The sequence below is a fragment of the Cydia strobilella genome, chromosome 8 (genome assembly GCF_947568885.1).
Source record: "Cydia strobilella chromosome 8, ilCydStro3.1, whole genome shotgun sequence".
NCBI classification, from domain to species: Eukaryota; Metazoa; Arthropoda; class Insecta; order Lepidoptera; family Tortricidae; genus Cydia; species Cydia strobilella.
The window spans coordinates 17911692-17933239 of NC_086048.1; the positions used below are offsets into that span (position 1 = coordinate 17911692).

Below are 21548 nucleotides of genomic sequence, written 5' to 3' on the forward strand. Positions count from 1 at the left end.
GTTATATCATGTTACAAATGCATTTCCGTTTTTAAATTACCATTTAATTACTCAAAATTATAAATAAAAAGTACAAAAATTTGCCCGCGAAAAGCTAGTGAGCGAAACGCTCGAAACGCCACGTGACGTCACGCGTTCGACAGATTAGTATCATTAGTAGCAAACGTCAGTTGGGCCGCCCAACGTGTGACGTCATCATGCTCTGTCGAATTCGCGCCAAAAATTATGAGCGTTTCAACCGCTCAAAAATTTTCAACATTTTAAATATTTTTTAATAAAATAATGTTAAGGTTTACAAAAGTATTTTTATCATTTCCGGTGTTCCAACGATATAAATTATGAATCCAAAAATAAAAATAAATTCATGCATGGAGCTAATTAGTGCGTTATCTAACGTAAAATGGGATAAGAGTGCTATCATTTAGACTTTAATATATTATCTTATGTCCGTCTAAGACTGCGTTTCCTTTACGCAAAAAACGGCAAAAAAATCATGTTTGTTGTATGGGAGCCCCACTTAAATATTTATTTTATTCTGTTTTCAGTATTTGTTGTTATAGCGGCAACAGAAATACATCGTCTATGAAAATTTCAACTGTCTAGCTATCACGGTTCATGAGATACAGCCTGGTAACAGACGGACAGACAGACAGACAGACGGACGGACAGCGGAGTCTTAGTAATAGGGTCCCGTTTTTACCCTTTGGGCACGGAACCCTAAAAATGGTTAGTATACCAATTTAATTTAAATGGCACAAAAATATTAAATCAGTTTTTTTTTAATTAAGGTCCACTGTATATGTAGATAGCACGTAATTGTTGACTTTTGATCGAAATATAATTTTTAAACAGAGTGCCTAGCCAAAGTGCAATCACTATCCCTACGACAACAAAACGCTTTGAGCGTAAGCCATTGGCATGTTGGCTACGCGGCCAGGACAGAACGTCTTCATTTTATACAATGGACCTTTTCTTATTAACTCTTCATAGAATCATTTCGACACATCGTGTTAGAACGACAAAGTTCCTCGCAAGTTTCCGAAACAATGGCTGGGAAACATTACTTGTATCAGTTGTATTGTAATGTATCATTTTAGAACAATGAACAGTGTTCTAACAATCTAACACATATTACAAGTATGTTTTATTTTTCCGACACATAGCTAGAGCGACATTCAGATTCTACAATTTACTCATAATATACATATGTCTATGAATTTACTAGTTTTGATAGCCTTTATACCTCCAAATCTTATTAGTATTAGTACTCTGACATTGGGGACCTTTTACATCTCCTTTAATGTAATACCCCTCCTATCCTATCTAAAATGTACTACGCTATCTGTTAACTCTGCCATTTCATGTGATGTTGAATAAAAATGTTCTATTCTATTCTATTTTATTCTATCTCCTAATTCTCCTATATATATACCTCTGTTATATTGTAGTAATTATTTATTTAAAGATTATTATATACAACTTAATGTTTAGTTTACCCATGGCGGTTGCCTTTATAATGTTGCTATGTATTTTTCATGTCTTTCATGTTGTATTGACTTGTGAAAGAGCGTTTGAGGCCTTCTTAATAGAATATTATTTGAATTTTGAATAAAATGTGACGTTTTCAACCAAAAGGTTCCACATTGTCGCTAGTCGATAAGGTTGATTTCAAATTGAAGCTGGGAAATAGCGCCTTATTGACAACCGTCGGTACCCTTTGGTTGAGAATGGCACAAATAGATACACCTATGTACATAATGCATGTTATTTTATTGCACATAAACAAGCGTACACACAAAAGACAAAACTAAGTCAAAGATGTAAGAATATCTACAAAGGAGAACTTATCCCTAAAAGGGAAAATATCTACTATAGTCTTAACTTTCGAGTTTTTTTATTTGTATTTTGAGCTTTATACAGTCGCCATCAAATATATCGGAGCGCCCGAGGCGCTCACAAATATCTAAACACGCCTCTATTGTCAAGGCGTTAGAGTGCGTGTTCAGATATTTTTGAGCACCTCGGCCGCTCCGATATATCTGATGGCGACTGTACAAGCAGATCACCAACTCTCTTTATAAGCGGAAGCATGCGGAAGCAACATTTCAATACTATTTTACATACAAAACTCACTAAAATCAAGGTTTAGCGTTCACATTTCGCACTAAAAGCCTAATTACAATCGTGACTATTTAAGTCTCGTACTTAGCACTGGGAAGTGTCCAAGTCCAAGGCCCCAAAATGTGCGTAAATGTAGCGCCCAATAGTTACCAACTGCATAAAAAAAATTAAAACAAAGAAATCGGGTCAGCCCAGTTATTTTCCATTAGTACCAGCACTAGGTACAGTACAATATATCTGCTAAAAGAGGGTGCGTCGGAATGTGAAATTAAAATTATATTTATTACTGCGTACTCTACGTAGAAGACCTGTCCGAAGTGTCCGACGGAGTGGACATAGAGCGTAGAGGTAGAGGTAGTAAAGAGGGAGCGTATGGCGTTGGCTGTTAGAAGCAATTATGTTGGCTCGTAGATTGGCACGCTGCAGTAAGGTGAAGTGAACACTTTTTAAAGCCTACTGCCAATCTTTTTATACGTGCAATCTATGGGATAATTATTCGCTGAAGACAGTCGCCTTACGAGTCCAATATAACGCATTCAGGATGCTGATGGGATTGTCGAGGTTGTGCAGCGCGTCGAGTATGTTTGCGGAAGCCCGCACTGATGACTTCTACGCCATCATGAGGAAGAGGGCCATTTTTGAAATTATTTTCGTTTTATTATTAGTATTTTTAAATTATTTTGACTATATTTATTTCTAGTATATTATATTTTATTTTTGTACACGTGTAGTTTAGCTCCTACTACGCTACGGTAAGTGATAGACACCCACCATTCCCACCAACCGCGCATCTGATGTGTTTTAGGTTATTTAAAGTTGGACACTGCATTATTTGGGATTTTATGGTATTTCTACTCTTTCGATCCCAATAGGAGAAAAAAGAGTCGCATGGTTTTTATTTCCATTTCGTTACCATTCATAGACTTTGTGTGTCGATAACAGAACGGAAGGAACGATATATGGATAATTTTGGACACCTTTTTTCTCCCATTAGGGTCAAAAGAGCTCGTGATTCCGAATAGAAATAACATAAAATCCCAAATAATGTATTGTACAACTTTGAATAAAATGACCCCTAACCCGAACCGAATTGCGTCTTGTTTTAGCGCACGCGCTGTACAGCCGGCAAGGTCGTTCAAGGCAGGCCGGTGCGCACGTGGGAACGCTCTCTCGCCGTCCACAGCCGCAGCCTTTCTGTTTTACCATTCACAACGCTATCAGTACAGCCATTATGCCACTATAGTCGAACCGGAGTAAGTATAAGGAATCTAAGGGCGTCCGCTATCTGGCACGGTTCGGTTGCACGGAGCGGGCGAGCGGGTTAACGAAAAATAGTATGTGGCATGTGCAACGCTAACGGCTCGGCCACGACTGCGCGATTCGCGACAACCATAGATGGGAACGAAAGGTCCGATCGTTGTGTTTCGCTCCAACCTATGGTTATCGCCGTCGCCAGTCGCGCACTGGCGCGGCACGGACGCGTGCGACCGACTTTACCAACAATGGCACCCGCGTGCGCCATGGCCTAGTGTAGGCCAGTCCAAGGGACGCATTTATGCGTAAGAGGGAGCAAGTAATATTGCTATTTCATTCCACCGCATAGCTGCGTCCCTTAGACTGGCCTACGCTAGGCCATGGTGTACAGGAGCCATTACAGTTAAGCCGTATTCACATTTGCCTGTCGTGTTATGTGTTATGTGCATCAGAGAAATGTGAACGCAACCATATTACTAAATGTATGAAACCGATACCCGTCACAACACAACACGACAGACCAATGATTGCGGCTTAATTAGTTTTAATTTTTATGGCTCTTGTAAAGCCCCCACACTCGTTAGTGAAGCTGCAAACGCGAGTGTGGAGTCGAGTTCGCAGATTTGCGCACGACGTGGAGGCTTAATAGAAGACAGCACGCCACTAAAAATGCGCGACAACATTAAATCGCTATTTATCGTCCCGGTAATCTTTATGGTAAGATCCTTAATCATTATGTGTACGGAGGTACATTTAGAGTGGTTTAGCTGTACCGATGAGCTCTCGCTTGAGTTTTGAATACGTCCGTAATAAAAGCCTTGTGCGCCACGGCGATTGGTAAATCGCCTAGTTTAATATTACGCCCGAAATAGCTAAGGGCCACATTGTGTTATGGTAGTCCACCTATCATAATGTGTATTGCGTCTCACATTTTGCTTAATGAGAGAGTGAGACGCAATTACATGGGACAAAGAAATTGGACAGTTGGAATACCACCCTAAGTCATATAATTATATGTACTTATCTACATTTTCAAAGTTTTACAAAAACCTAAGCTTAAGCTAAGCTCCTCTTGCTGCATGAAGTTGAGTAGGTACCACGAAAGCTGGCACCAAGCTGGCACCAATGGAATGAATAAATAAAGAAAGATAAATAAATAAAGAAAATAATGAACGAAACTTTCATTGTATGAGTGACACTTGTATCGGTATACAGTCAGAGCCATCATTTTATTGGTTAATGTCATATAGGTACACTGTACTCATATACACGGTGCATGGAGATAATAAAGGAGCCAAATCTCTATGTATGAAAAGTGTCCATCAAAAAACAGTAATTAGGCGGCGCCACCATACACCGAAATAATACCAAAAACAACCTACGTAATTTGGTCGGGTTATTTGTTGCCTTATATGGTTCATGTTATACTCATGTCCCAGAGCCTAACTAGCGCCACCGGAGAGATTAGGAACTATTATTTAAAGCTGAAAGCGGTCACTTTTGCAACAATTCTGCCATAAGAGATTGGCATCCTTTCTATACCATCGATAACACGGTGGCTAAAAAATTAGTGCATTCCTTGCCAAGGAAGTTTTGGGATTATACTGAGCAACTTTTACTATGGGACCAACCCCGAAATCGCGAAAATTGTTTTGGCTGTTTCATACATTTTAGCTGATCCATTTTCTATGGGAGGGTCAAATTTTTTTGGGATTGCGTGGCTGGTCCCATAGTAAAAGTTGCTCAGTATAATCCCAAAACCTCTCTGGCGATGGGAATGCACATATTTTTTGGCCACCCTGTATATGTATATACATTTTCAGTTTTAGAGCTAAAGGTAAAAATCTAAGCTTAAGCTCCTCTTGCATGAAGTTGAGTAGGTATATACCAGGTCGATTCACGAAAGCTGGCACCAATGGAATGAACGAAACTTTCATTGTATGAGTGACACTTGTATCAAAGATAGATGGATACAGTCTAAGGAAAAAACGTGCCTCAAAAATCAAGAAAATTTGATTCTCGTTCAGAGGGCGCTACTAGTTTTGGCCTACAGTCGTATAGATGGCGTTGACGGTTTCGTTTGTTATTTAACAATTTTAACGCATATCAGTGAAAGAACATGGGTCAAAATCATCAAAATAATTAATGCAAATAAAAAAAATCATTTATCTATATTTAAATACATTTTATCGTATTTTTACAAATCTTCAATTTTAGTTTTAAAGTGTGTCGACAGATGGCAGTGAATTTACTGAGGTTTTATTGGTTAATGTGATACACACACACCACACACATAGATATTTTCATTCTCTCATTCATTCCATTCGTGCCAGCTTTTTCTGAATCGACTTGTCTGTCAATATTCTTCAAGTTGGTACCGAGTACAGTTTAACATACATTTTATTTGTTCGTACTCTGACACGCTTCTTTCGACCAGCAACAATTTATTTAGGCTAGGCTCTAAATAATTATACTTTATCTATCTAGATAGGACAAGAACAAGATAGAAGTGATATTTTCAAAGTAAAGTTTTACAACACGAATGTTTAATTCATAAAGAACTTGGTTTTATTGGTTATTGCTTTGAAATTATTATTTTCAAATGGTTGGTGCAACTACAGTAATTAATTGGTACAAAATGTATAAGTTGACGGAGGGTACAGTATTTGTCTCCTTGCGTCTTAATGGGTTACCTTTAGTTATACCCCATTCTCTTTTTTCATAATTGGGATATATACACGGTGTTACTTGAGCCACTGAAAACCTGAGACACCCCAACAGATTTTTTTTTAAACTCATCTTGCGTATTTATTCTTTAATCCGATAAATATTTAAAAAAATATTCGTCTTTTAGTTTTCTTAACAATTCTATTTGACTGGTAATTCTACACAAGATACTTCGTCGTTTTAGTGACATCAAACAATTGCTAGTTACCATCGTAAACACTGTTAAGTGTTAACTGACCATTTGCATACTTTACTGCAACGAGATAAGGTTTACCAATGGCCAGTTAAGGGTGTTGCTCATTGACAAATAACGTGTCAAATGCTAGTTATTGATGTTGTTGCATTACAAACTTGTAGACTGAGCATGTAAAAAAAAAAATATATCCCCATTAAAATATAGCGCAATCGATTCTGAACAAACTGTTTTTAGGTTTTCAGTGAGTCATGAAACACCGTGTATATAGACTAACTTTTAAACTTTTGATCCTGATTTATAGGTATCTAATTTCCAATCTTTTTGTTTTTATATCCATTACTCGTGTTAGCAATAATTGATTACTCATTGTCGTTTATCAGTAGTAAGATTATCATCAATCAGTCGAATTATCTATAATTAGTGTTGGGACTTCCAGATACTATTTTTTCCAATTTTTGTTAGCGTAAACATATAAGATTCACTTTTATTTTGACTTGTCCTGGGTGATTTAAGGTGGTTAATTGCATAATAATTGAAAACACTTATTAATCCATGTAATATTTTCGACATTTGACTTGTTACTCGAGTTTTGTAAAATGTAAAATGCCTTTAAAATGAGATTCTACTGGGTGATTGAAGCTGTTTATCGTTACCGTCTTATTTAAACTCTTCCGGAAAAATAATTTATTCTGCAGTTGTTTCGAGTATAGTAGTTTCAGTTGTTGTTTACTTTTCAGTATTTAATGAAATAGTTATCACTTCGGTTATTTGTTCCGTCATAGGCTCAGCTGAAACAGCTTTTATTGTTACATCATTGAAATTCTCAACTGAATCCACAGCCGAAGGTATATCTTTCGGAATTTCTGTAGTGTTTTCGATTATGTCAGATATGTCCGATATTTCAGTATTTAATAAAACAGCTGCCACTTCGGTTATTTGTTCCATCATAGGCTCAGCTGAAACAGCTTTTATTGTTACATGATTAAAAGTCTCAACAGAATCCACATCCAGTGGTATATCTTTCGAAATTTTTTCACTTGTTACTTGAGATTTGTCTTCACCTGTATTAGAAATATTATCTATTACTGACTGATTGATACTGTTAGCCGTTACTGATTTATTTACCGAATCTTCCAAAAATATAACTGTTTCTGTAGTTTTTTCGATTGTGTCAGACGTATCCAGTGTTTCAGTTTTAGCATCGTCATATAGAACCGCTGTCACATTAGTTATGTTATCACCTGTTATGCTCTCAGGTGAAGTAACTTTATTTGCTGCTATATTAGAAGTGGTATTCGTAAGAATATTGAACAAAATGTCTGTGTTTATGTTCTTCGTTTTTATTTGTGTTTGTTCTTGTTCAATATCATTTAGTTTAATTGACGTATTAGTAATTGGAGAGTAGTCATCCAAGGGGAGTGTATTTTTCTTTTCAGGTAGTAAAATGGTATCTACTTTTGTAATTTCTTGACTATCCAATGATATTGCATTTCTTCTAACACTTTTAGAAGTAGTGTATAAATTTAAACCCCATTTAGGCGAGAACTCATCATTTTCAACAACAATCGTGTCTTCACTCATAAATATGGAGTTAGGTAACAGATCAGCCCCTGAATATTTAGGGTCTAAAATACTATCCATCCTATAAATTTTCCATTTGCTGTCGGCCCATCTAGGGTACAATACAACTTCGATTCTCGGTCTACTTTCGTCGTCAACCACTTTCATTATTACAAGACCTTCATCCTTTGTCGTACGCTGATCATTAATTGACCTTCTACCTTTTGACACTATTTCTTCGGTGAACGTATCAGCTGCCTAGAAAGAAACAGATTAAATGTTAGCCCCGGAAATAAGTACATATACAATATTGAAAGCAACGTAACCCGTCTAGCTAGTTTATTATACAGAGGGTCTACCGTCAACATCGAAAAATCGAAAGTCGATCTGGCTCTCTATCGCTCAAAGGCTGATAACGTTTTTGACGGTAGACCTTCTGTCCTTTTGCAGACCTTTCACTTTAGCCACATCGCACCCAGAGACCTAGTAATTAGCAAACTAACTAGGAGGTCTTAGTTGTTGTTAAAATTGGACACTTTTTTTTAAAGTATCACATTAAATTTAAAGATTAAAAGTAGGTTGATAGTTTGTTGTTTACCTCTAGGTACTTATGTTGCTGTTTTGTTTCTGTATTGTTTTCTATTGAGGTGTGCAATAAAGAGTATTTGTATTGTATTGTATTATAGTTTCCTGTTTAGCTCCTTTTAGAAATATATATAACATTTAAGTATTAAAAACACGGTGAAAACATATTTTTATGTTAAGATCAACAAAAAGATTTGAAGGAACTGCCATAGAGACCAACATTCGAAACGAGAGGCATAATAAGGCGAAAATTGAAAACATATCGTCGACTGTACTAAATGTATATTTACTTACTACTGATTTTGTAGTAAAATCCATAAACCTCCGAAGTCTGCCATCAGGAGGAGGTGTAGGGGCTTGGGTGGCTGGTTCAGTCGCGAGGTTCGGGTCCCGAGGCGGGTTTACAGTGGTCATCAGAAACACGAAAACTGCGAACAGAACCAATACGCTAGCAACGAAGCTGAAAAATATCGCCCTCAGCTTATTAACCATTGATAAATGAAATATAAAATGTAAAATAAATAAAATCACAATAGAAAAGATGAGTATGTAAAATGTGGGTGACATTAAAATAAATACGAGTCATAATAATTATGAGTCGCTTAACTTCAAACTCGGGTAAATTCATCTGTCCAGATTATGCGATTTTGGTATTAAGAAAAGGTAATAGGGTAGATATTTGCCGAATGGATTTACAGTCTGGCAGAAAAGAATAGAAATTAAAAAGTCGCAACACTGTAGTGTCGTCCCGTTTTTCTTAGATTGATTTGAAAGGGACGACACTACAGTGTTGCCACTTTTTAATTTCTACTCTTTTACCAGAATTTTTTTTTACCCGAGTTTTAAGTTAAGCGACACCATAGCGACATAAGTCACAACCATGCCACAACCAATTCATAATAATCATAATGTCAAAAATCTGTAACATAAATCTTGAAGACCTAATAGAAGTAAAACTGTGGGCGTACCGCAAAGACTGAAAATCGAAATGGTCTTCGTTTATCTGCATTTCTATCACTCGAATTTGCAAGAGCGACAGAGGCAGATAAAGAAATTTTATTTTACGTTTTTCCCGGTAGAGCCTCTGGAATCGCTCTGGAATGGAAGTACATTTAACCTTATCGTTCATCGCGTTTTGTCTTTGGTTATATGAATGTCAGTAAAAAAGCGATTCTGTCAACATAAGCTTGACATCCATGATTTTTTATGGTAGTTTTTAAAATTCAAATTCAATATAAACGATTACCATAATTGGGTAATTAGGTACGTAAGTTTGTGTTATATTTTATGAATTCCTTTTTATAATTTCCATACTTCACTTAAATTTATATGATTAGGGAATTCACACCGTACAGAGCCGTGGTTCGTTCCTCCATGAAGAATATAATATGACTTGCGTTTCACGGATCCGGACGACGAAATCTCAGCGTATATCTCTAGGATGACCGCTGAGTGTGCAGTGTGCACCATCCCCCGCGGACACAACGGCTTTCGCGCCGGCGGAGACATCCACCTTTTGACTACATCGGCACAAATCCCTTATCGACCCAGTACCTACTGCCGCCACGTACCGGATAAAGTCACTTCAACAGTCGTCGAGCCTAGCTGAGTTTCTTGCTGGAGTCTCGGCGTAACTAGTTAATAATCTGTGGTCTCGGCTACACTAGGTGTAGCGAATCAGCACAAAACTCCCATTAGTTCGATTCCCTCACCACATCCAGATCAGGTTAAGCTGCCCAGCCAGCCCAGCTGATCTCGCTGGAGCGCAAACTGTATTTTCCAGTTTGGCAGATTCAAGTGTGATGCGGAAGGGTCCTGGATTATCCCTTATCTACCTCCCCCCACACGGTCCTATAGCCCTAATGCCCTATACCCCAGGGTATAGAACTCAAGTCAGGTTGAAAAAAACTATTAATTAATCTACTTCTACGGGGACGTGACGCGTATGGCAGCTACCTTAATATCCTGCAGAAATATTTTTTACCGTTGAATTTAAAGCTTTGTTATCGATCACTATCATGCCAAATATCAGCTTCTTAGTTTTATCAGAAGTTTTAAAAAATACCCTTTTCTGGAATGCCTCAAGGACAGATATAAACAACGGTAATTTGTTCCAGCCATGACCAAGGACTCAAGCCACAGCGATGAAGGCTCGGACACCGACCTCGACTCCGTCCGTTCCAACCGCGTCAACAAACTAGGCGCCATTTTGTGCCCCGCCATATGCGCCCTATTCCTCGTCTGCATATTTGCTGTCTCTTTCATTGGAACCAAGATGGCGTACGAGCAGTACGACTCCGTGTGCAGAACCCGCTACAGCGTGATGCGGCTCAGGAAGTACTTAACCAAGTTTAATATCACCGAGCCGAAGGCTGGTGATGTTATTTTAATAAGCACCGTTGGTCCATAGTTTTTTTATTGTACTAAATTGTTATCAACATAACTTTCTTTTTAATTTCATTTAATTCGCCTTTAGTACATTTTTTTTACTTCCAAACCTATTTTTATGCAGCTCTTTGCAAGTAATGTATACTTATTCGATGAATATCTATTTCGTGGTAGAATTATTATTTTTACAACAAACTAGGCGCCATTCTGTGCCCCGCCATATGCGCCCTATTCTTCGTGTCGTGTGCAATATTAGGTAGGTACAAGTTCATTGAAAATAAGGGTTGGCGAAGATACGTACTTTGAATTTTAGTAGGTAAGTACATATTTTTATTTATTTATTTTTTACTTCCAAACAAATTTTTATACACCTAATGTAAATTAGATGGATTTCTATTTCATGGTAGTATTATTATTTTTACAACAAACTAGGCGCCATTCTGTGCTCCGCCACATTCTTCGTGTCGTGTGCATATTCGCTGTCTCCTTCATTGGAACCAAGATGGCGTACGAGCAGTACGACTCCGTGTGCAGACTGCAGGACCCGCTACAGCGTGATGCGGCTCAGGAAGTAGTACTTAACCAAGTTAAATATCACTCAAGCCAAAAAAATTATAAAAACTGTAAAAATTAAACTATTCGTTGAACATTTCTAAGCCCGTTTGGAGCTCCTACCTATTTTTTTATTCATAATTTAGTAACTATTTTACAATCAACAAAGTTATAAACACACGAAATCATTCCAGCACCCAAAAATCTGGGTTATAAAATAATGATGATGTTTATATGAGCATAGAGTAACTTATACTAGAGCGGTGTCATAGTAAATTTTGTAACCCCAGTAAATTCACTGCCATCTGTCGACACACTTTAAAACTAAAAATGAAGATTTATAAAAATACGATAAAATATATTTAAATATAGATAAATGATTTTTTTATTGGCATTAATTATTTTTATGATTTTGACCCATGTTCTTTCACTGATATGCGTTAAAATTGTTAAATAACAAACGAAACCGTCTACGCCGTATACGACAGTAAGCCAAAACTAGTAGCGCCCTCTGAACGAGAATCAAATTTTCTTGATTTTCGAGGCACGTTTTTTCCTTAGACTGTATCCATCTATTACGGAGTTATCTTTGATACGAGTTAGTTTTCAAAAGTTGAGTTTAGCGCCATCTGTTAAATCTTGCTAGAACTAACAAGAGGTCAGATTTCTGAAATACTTGCATTTCTGAATGCTGTGTGCTGTTGGCAGTTTCGTATAAATCCTATAGATGCCGCTTCGTGTCTGAGCTTTTTATCGCGTTTTAATTTTACTTTCAATTAAAAATTACTAAATAATATTATCTTCAATAGGTATATTTTAAAATTAAAACCGTTGCTCATTCTATAAATAGGATTTATTATTCCTATACCGCCTATTCCAAAGGGGTAGAATTTCTAAACGAAACCACCTGCGTTTTCACACCTGGCAACAATAAATAACGTGACAGTAACAAAATGGGCGGCCGATAATCCTTGTCGCTTTTTCTAAGTATTTTTTTCCCTCATATTTGTAGTGTAAAAAGCCTGTGTTTATATTCCTTAAAGTAGAGTCTTAGTGCCGGTGCTAGTTTCTTCAACTTCCCTGTCACAACATGTGAGTATTACTTGTGTTTGACTTATAAATTACAGTGCGACTTGTATTGATTGTTACTACGAAAGGCCAATGTCAACTACGGTCTCGGTTTTCTATGATCGTGTTACGATTGAAAGTGAATTTGGTACACACATATAGAAAATATTATACACTTCTCTCTACTAGTTTACATAGTTTCTACTGATAATTTCTTCGTCACCACTCGAAAGTGATTCTAATAAGAATGTCACTCTTTCGAAAAAAATGAATTTATTATGTTTTTCTAGTCTTTACTTTACTTCTTTTCACTACCGATTTCGGCACAAAATATTTATTACCAGCCCCTGAATCATACACTATTTCTTTTTTTTGTTTTAAGTATGTTCCTATTCAGATAGATAATATGTACATAATCTTTATTCTTTTATCACATGTAGGATTTTAGATTAGTCTTTAGATTAGTAGATCGTCTGGTGGACTGACAGTCAGTGGGCCCCATTAGAACAAATATTTGACAGTTCCGTACAACTGACGGGCCGATATCGTCCGGCAGACTGGTAATCAGTGGGCCCCTTACCTCTTATATCCATGTGGAACTCGAAAACAGGCTCACAAGATACAGGTTTTTTTTCTAGTTGTAAACTTGACAGATACTGTTATTTCATTTCAACACTCAAAATGTATGAAGTTAGGGCCAATACCGATGGACTGCAACCAGACTGCAATTTGTATTATTGCACGCCGACTGCAACATAGCAGTGCAGTTCACATACAAGTTGCAGACGGGTTGCAATCCGTCTGTACCGGCCCTAAGTCTCATTATAGACCTGGCTGTTTGGTTTATAAATATTTGCAGTTTTGGTTTAATGTCATTTAACTTTATTAACAATTTTATCAGCGGTCACTACCTACATGACATTAGGTCTTTCGCAGCGATGTAGTTTGTATAGTTGTATGTTAAAATAGTTGGTTATGAATTTTATAATGTAATAAAAAAAATATTTTTTTATATAATTCGACTAAGATAATATACACGACCAACCACTCTAAAGGTAATTTAAGATAAATTAAATAAATGAGTATGAGTATGAATAAGAGTTTACATTTATGGCAAATGTCGACTCCATAGCTTGCTATTAGTCTTACCATGCGACAAAAACTCCGATGCCTGTTTATTTCCTAAATTAACTGGAAGACAGGAGTGTTCAGATAATTCTGCTACCCAAAGGTTGCACTGATGAGATCACTCTTTAGCGACAAGACTTTCTGTTGCTACCTTTACCCAAAATTATTATCTACTAGCGACCCGCCCCAGCTTCGCATGGGTAGTTCAACTAATTTACACAAAAGCTTTACAAATTATACATATAAACCTTTCGCTTGAATCACTATCTATTAAAAAAACCGCATCAAAATCCGTTGCCTACATTTAAAGATCTAAGCATACATAGGAACAGACATACATTCAGAGCGGAAAGCGACTTTGTTTTATACTATGTAGTGATTTATTTCTCCGTATATTAAACTTTCAAATTAACTTCTAATACACGCTTGTAATGCTGTTGCTATGATTAGTCTCGTCGCCACTATTATATCGCGATATTATCACCGAAAGTCGGGAGAGTGGTTTTGTTGGAGTACCCAGTGTTGGCCGAACGCTAATGCCATTAACCATTAAAAATTAACAATTAAAAAGGTTAATGGCCATTAACCATTAGCCATTTAATTCGGATTAAAGTTAATTCGGATTAAAGTTAATTCGGATTAAATTTTTGAGACGTTAATGGCCATTGAAGTTAATTCGGATTAACTTTAATTCGGATTAACTTCAATGGCCATTAAAGTTTCTAAAAATTTATTAGAATTACTCTCAATTGCATCAACGTCTAATAAAATTACATTCGTGATATTTTAAAATGAGACAGCAAAATGACCCTGACTGAACCCTGGCAGTAGTAGCAGTACCTACCTACTACCTAGTAGAATTCTGGTTTGGTGCAACACAGACATACGCGGTTTTGGTCATTTAAATCGTCTTGATGAGCACTTCGGAGAGCCGTACCCACGATAGAGCTGATGCTGAACCCTGGCAGTACCTAATGGATCTAAGGTTTGGTGCAACATAGGCACACGCTGTTTTAGTCATCCGACTCGTCTTGATGAGCACTTCGGAGAGCCATACCCATGATAGAGCTGATGCTGAACCCTGGCAGTACCTAATGGATCTAAGGTTTGGTGCAACATAGGCACACGCTGTTTTAGTCACCCGACTCGTCTTGATGAGCACTTAGGAGAGCAGTACCCATAATGGAGGTGATGCTGAACCCTGGCAGTACCTAGCGGAACTAAGGTTTGGTGCAACATAGGCACACGCTGTTTTAGTCATCCGACTCGTCTTGATGAGCACTTAGGAGAGCAGTACCCATGATAGAGCTGATGCTGAACCCTGGCACTACCTAGTGGATCTAAGGTTTGGTGCAACATAGGCACACGCTGTTTTAGTCACCCGACTCGTCTTGATGAGCACTTAGGAGAGCGGTACCCATGATAGAGCTGATGCTGAACCCTAGCAGTACCTAGTGGATCTAAGGTTTGGTGCAACATAGGCACACGCTGTTTTAGTCACCCGACTCGTCTTGATGAGCACTTAGGAGAGCAGTACCCATAATGGAGCTGATGCTGAACCCTGGCAGTACCTAGTGGATCTAAGGTTTGGTGCAACATAGGCACACGCTGTTTTAGTCACCCGACTCGTCTTGATGAGCACTTAGGAGAGCAGTACCCATGATAGAGCTGATGCTGAACCCTGGCAGTACCTAGTGGATCTAAGGTTTGGTGCAACATAGGCACACGCTGTTTTAGTCACCCGACTCGTCTTGATGAGCACTTAGGAGAGCGGTACCCATGATAGAGCTGATGCTGAACCCTGGCAGTACCTAGTGGATCTAAGGTTTGGTGCAACATAGGCACACGCTGTTTTAGTCACCCGACTCGTCTTGATGAGCACTTAGGAGAGCAGTACCCATGATAGAGCTGATGCTGAACCCTGGCACTACCTAGTGGATCTAAGGTTTGGTGCAACATAGGCACACGCTGTTTTAGTCATCCGACTCGTCTTGATGAGCACTTAGGAGAGCAGTACCCATGATAGAGCTGATGCTGAACCCTGGCAGTACCTAGTGGATCTAAGGTTTGGTGCAACATAGGCACACGCTGTTTTAGTCACCCGACTCGTCTTGATGAGCACTTAGGAGAGCGGTACCCATGATAGAGCTGATGCTGAACCCTGGCAGTACCTAGTGGATCTAAGGTTTGGTGCAACATAGGCACGCGCTGTTTCGGTCATCTGACTCGTCTTGATGAGCACTTAGGAGAGCGGTACCCATGATAGAGCTGATGCTGCACCCTGGCAGTACCTAGTGGATCTAAGGTTTGGTGCAACATAGGCACGCGCTGTTTAGGTCATTCGACTCGTCTTGATGAGCACTTAGAAGAGCAGTACCCATGATAGAGCTGATGCTGAACCCTGGCAGTACCTAGTGGGTCTAAGGTTTGGTGCAACATAGGCACACGCTGTTTTAGTCATCCGACTCGTCTTGATGAGCACTTAGGAGAGCAGTACCCATGATAGAGCTGATGCTGAACCCTGGCAGTACCTAGTGGATCTAAGGTTTGGTGCAACATAGGCACACGCTGTTTTAGTCACCCGACTCGTCTTGATGAGCACTTAGTAGAGCGGTACCCATGATAGAGCTGATGCTGAACCCTGGCAGTACCTAGTGGATCTAAGGTTTGGTGCAACATAGGCACGCGCTGTTTAGGTCGTCCGACTCGTCTTGATGAGCACTTAGGAGAGCAGTACCCATGATAGAGCTGATGCTGCACCCTGGCAGTACCTAGTGGATCTAAGGTTTGGTGCAACATAGGCACGCGCTGTTTTGGTCATCTGACTCGTCTTGATGAGCACTTAGGAGAGCGGTACCCACGATAGAGCTGATGCTGAACCCTGGCAGTACCTAGTGGATCTAAGGTTTGGTGCAACATAGGCACGCGCTGTTTTGGTCATCTGACTCGTCTTGATGAGCACTTAGTAGAGCGGTACCCATGATAGAGCTGATGCTGAACCCTGGCAGTACATAGTGGAAGTAAGGTTTGGTGCAACATAGGCACGCGCTGTTTTGGTTTTGGACTAAAACAGCGTGTGCCTATGTTGCACCAAACCCTAGATCCACTAGGTACTGCCAGGGTTCAGCATCAGCTCTATCATGGGTACCGCTCTCCTAAGTGCTTATCAAGACGAGTCGGGTGACTAAAACAGCGTGTCCCTATGATGCACCAAACCTTAGATCCACTAGGTACTGCCAGGGTTCAGCATCAGCTCTATCATGGGTACTGCTCTCCTAAGTGCTCATCAAGACGAGTCGGATGACTAAAACAGCGTGTGCCTACGTTGCACCAAACCTTAGTTCCGCTAGGTACTGCCAGGGTTCAGCATCAGCTCCATTATGGGTACTGCTCTCATAAGTGCTCATCAAGACGAGTCGGATGACTAAAACAGCGTGTGCCTATGTCGCACCAAACCTTAGATCCATTAGGTACTGCCAGGGTTCAGCATCAGCTCTATCATGGGTACTGCTCTCCTAAGTGCTCATCAAGACGAGTCGGATGACTAAAACAGCGTGTGCCTATGTTGCACCAAACCTTAGATCCACTAGGTACTGCCAGGGTTCAGCATCAGCTCTATCATGGGTACTGCTCTTCTAAGTGCTCATCAAGACGAGTCGGATGACCTAAACAGCGCGTGCCTATGTTGCACCAAACCTTAGATCCACTATGTACTGCCAGGGTTCAGCATCAGCTCCATTATGGGTACTGCTCTCCTAAGTGCTCATCAAGACGAGTCGGGTGACTAAAACAGCGTGTGCCTATGTTGCACCAAACCCTAGATCCACTAGGTACTGCCAGGGTTCAGCATCAGCTCTATCATGGGTACCGCTCTCCTAAGTGCTTATCAAGACGAGTCGGGTGACTAAAACAGCGTGTCCCTATGATGCACCAAACCTTAGATCCACTAGGTACTGTCAGGGTTCAGCATCAGCTCTATCATGGGTACTGCTCTCCTAAGTGCTCATCAAGACGAGTCGGATGACTAAAACAGCGTGTGCCTACGTTGCACCAAACCTTAGTTCCGCTAGGTACTGCCAGGGTTCAGCATCAGCTCCATTATGGGTACTGCTCTCATAAGTGCTCATCAAGACGAGTCGGATGACTAAAACAGCGTGTGCCTATGTCGCACCAAACCTTAGATCCACTAGGTATTGCCAGGGTTCAGCATCAGCTCTATCATGGGTACTGCTCTCCTAAGTGCTCATCAAGACGAGTCGGATGACTAAAACAGCGTGTGCCTATGTTGCACCAAACCTTAGATCCACTAGGTAGTGCCAGGGTTCAGCATCAGCTCTATCATGGGTACTGCTCTCCTAAGTGCTCATCAAGACGAGTCGGATGACTAAAACAGCGTGTGCCTATGTTGCATCTAGATATCGCCAACGCATTCAATACCCTGCCCTGGGCTTGTATCAAGGCGGCATTGAGGCGCCATGCCGTGCCTGAGTACCTGCGGAAGACGGTGGAGGATTACCTCACCGATAGAACCATTAGGTACCCTGCGCGCGGTGCTTGGGAGGAGAAGGGGCTGTCGTGCGGCGTTCCACAGGGGTCTGTCCTAGGACCACTCCTGTGGAACATCGGGTACGACTGGGCGCTGAGGGGGGCCAACTTGCCGGGGGTGAGCGTGACCTGTTACGCCGACGATACCCTGGTAACGGCTCGAGGCATCAGCTTCAGGGAGGCGTCACTTCTGGCCACAGCGGGAGTAGCGTCGGTCGTGGCTCGGATTAGGAGGCTGGGGCTGGAAGTTGCTCTAAATAAATCAGAGGCCTTGTGTTTTCATGGGCCTCGGAAAGCCCCTCCGGCGGGTTCCAGCTTAATGGTGGGGGGAACGTCCATTGGTGTTAAGTCGACAATGCGGTACCTAGGCATAGTCCTTGACAGCCGTTGGACGTTCAAGAAACACTTTGAGGGACTTGCTCCCAAACTAATTGGAGCGGCGTCGGCACTTAGCCGGCTTCTACCGAACGTCGGTGGGCCGAATGTGGGCTGCAGGAAACTGTACGCGGGTGTAGTGCGGTCCATGGCCCTATATGGGGCGCCCATTTGGGCCTTCTCCCTGACCGCCGAAAATCAGGCCCAATTGCGAAGGCCACAGCGTGTCATGGCGGTCAGGATGGTGAGGGCATACCGCTCCGTCTCCTACGAGGCAGCGTGCGTGTTGGCGGGGACTCCGCCTTGGGACCTCGACGCAGCAGTGCTCGCTGATGTTTATTGGCGTGTCACTGAGGCGCGGGCTGAGGGGATCCAACCACCTCTGGAGGAGGTCAGACGGTGGAGACTTGACTCCCGTCGAGTGCTCCTCCACAAGTGGAATGAAAGGTTGGAGGCGCCAAGTGCCGGCCACTGGACTGTCGAAGCCATCCGACCCGTTCTGGAGCGATGGGTCAAAAGAAAGGGGGGGTTCCTCTCCTTCCACCTTACCCAGGTCCTCTCGGGACACGGTTGTTTCGGGAGATACCTGTGTAGGAGGGCGGGACGGGAACCAACGACGCAGTGCCACCACTGCGGCGACGCTGAAGACACAGCGCTACACACGCTGGCTGGATGCCCAGCGTGGGCGGAGCAGCGGGCCGCACTCGTGGCCGCAGTGGGAAGAGACCTCTCCTTGCCAGCGGTGGTGAAAGCCATGCTTGGTGGGGAGAGTCTATGGAAGGCGGTGGCCTCTTTCTGTGAGGACGTGATGGTGCAGAAGGAGGCAGCGGAACGCGGCAGGGAGGAAGATCCGACCTCTCAGCCAATGCGCCGCAAGCGCGTGGGGCGGCGGCGGTTGGCATACGACCGCCGGTTACCCCCATAAGGGTCCCTGTGGGCGGCAGGCTCGGGGACGTCTGTCGCCTACACAAAGGTCCCTGCGTGGGCGGGCGCAAACAAGGCGCCCATTGAGGTGAAGGCACAAGAGCCGGGTCCGAGTCCGGACGGCCGCTGGCGAGGTTGCGGAAGAGTACTTCGGCGTTCCTGGGACCTCGCCGTATAGCAGTGAGGCGGCAACAGAGGGGGTTTAGTGGGTAAACCATGGGTCCCATTAGCCTGTATGGGAGTCCCACATAACCATCCCAGGCCCGTCCCTGCGCCTGGGTGGTATGCGTAACGCATTCCCCCTCTATAAAAAAAAAAAAAAAAAAAAAAAGGTACTGCCAGGGTTCAGCATCAGCTCCATTATGGGTACTGCTCTCCTAAGTGCTCATCAAGACGAGTCAGGTGACTAAAACAGCGTGTGCCTATGTTGCACCAAACCTTAGATCCACTAGGTAGTTCCAGGGTTCAGCATCAGCTCTATCATGGGTACTGCTCTCCTAAGTGCTCATCAAGACGAATCGGATGACTAAAACAGCGTGTGCCTATGTTGCACCAAACCTTAGTTCCGCGAGGTACTGCCAGGGTTCAGCATCAGCTCCATTATGGGTACTGCTCTCCTAAGTGCTCATCAAGACGAGTCGGGTGACTAAAACAGCGTGTGCCTATGTTGCACCAAACCTTAGATCCACTAGGTACTGCCAGGGTTCAGCATCAGCTCTATCATGGGTACTGCTCTCCTAAGTGCTCATCAAGACGAGTCGGGTGACTAAAACAGCGTGTGCCTATGTTGCACCAAACCTTAGATCCACTAGGTACTGCCAGGGTTCAGCATCAGCTCTATCATGGGTACTGCTCTCCTAAGTGCTCATCAAGACGAGTCGGGTGACTAAAACAGCGTGTGCCTATGTTGCACCAAACCTTAGATCCACTAGGTACTGCCAGGGTTCAGCATCAGCTCTATCATGGGTACCGCTCTCCTAAGTGCTCATCAAGACGAGTCGGGTGACTAAAACAGCGTGTGCCTATATTGCACCAAACCTTAGATCCACTAGGTACTGCCAGGGTTCAGCATCAGCTCTATCATGGGTACCGCTCTCCTAAGTGCTTATCAAGACGAGTCGGGTGACTAAAACAGCGTGTCCCTATGATGCACCAAACCTTAGATCCACTAGGTACTGCCAGGGTTCAGCATCAGCTCTATCATGGGTACTGCTCTCCTAAGTGCTCATCAAGACGAGTCGGATGACTAAAACAGCGTGTGCCTACGTTGCACCAAACCTTAGTTCCGCTAGGTACTGCCAGGGTTCAGCATCAGCTCCATTATGGGTACTGCTCTCATAAGTGCTCATCAAGACGAGTCGGATGACTAAAACAGCGTGTGCCTATGTTGCACCAAACCTTAGATCCATTAGGTACTGCCAGGGTTCAGCATCAGCTCTATCATGGGTATGGCTCTCCGAAGTGCTCATCAAGACGAGTCGGATGACTAAAACAGCCTGTGCCTATGTTGCACCAAACCTTAGATCCATTAGGTACTGCCAGGGTTCAGCATCAGCTCTATCATGGGTATGGCTCTCCGAAGTGCTCATCAAGACGAGTCGGATGACTAAAACAGCCTGTGCCTATGTTGCACCAAACCTTAGATCCATTAGGTACTGCCAGGGTTCAGCATCAGCTCTATCATGGGTACGGCTCTCCGAAGTGCTCATCAAGACGATTTAAATGACCAAAACCGCGTATGTCTGTGTTGCACCAAACCAGAATTCTACTAGGTAGTAGGTAGGTACTGCTACTACTGCCAGGGTTCAGTCAGGGTCATTTTGCTCTCTCATTTTAAAATATCACGAATGTAATTTTATTAGACGTTAATCCAAATTGAGAGTAATTCGGATTAATTATTTGACTTTCATGCCCATTGAAGTTAATCCGAATTAAAGTTAATCCGAATTAACTTCAATGGCCATTAACGTCTCAAAAATTTAATCCGAATTAACTTTAATCCGAATTAACTTTAATGCAATTGGTTAATGGCGGAACTAATGGTTAATAAAATTGATCAATGGTTAATTAAAATTAACAATTACGGCCAACACTGGGAGTACCCTCATATAGCAATACACTACAG

At 41.7% G+C, this 21548-nt stretch overlaps 1 protein-coding gene across 1 annotated transcript in view; it reads left to right on the top strand.

The window, feature by feature from the left end:
* The first annotated feature begins 12325 nt into the window (after positions 1 to 12325).
* Positions 12326 to 21548, top strand: part of LOC134743751 (protein GDAP2 homolog) — a 130276-nt gene continuing 121053 nt past the window's right edge. Inside the window, exon 1 of the mRNA XM_063677394.1 lies at positions 12326 to 12475. The gene's annotated coding sequence lies outside the window, so the exon portion shown is untranslated. The remainder of the gene's footprint in view (positions 12476 to 21548) is intronic.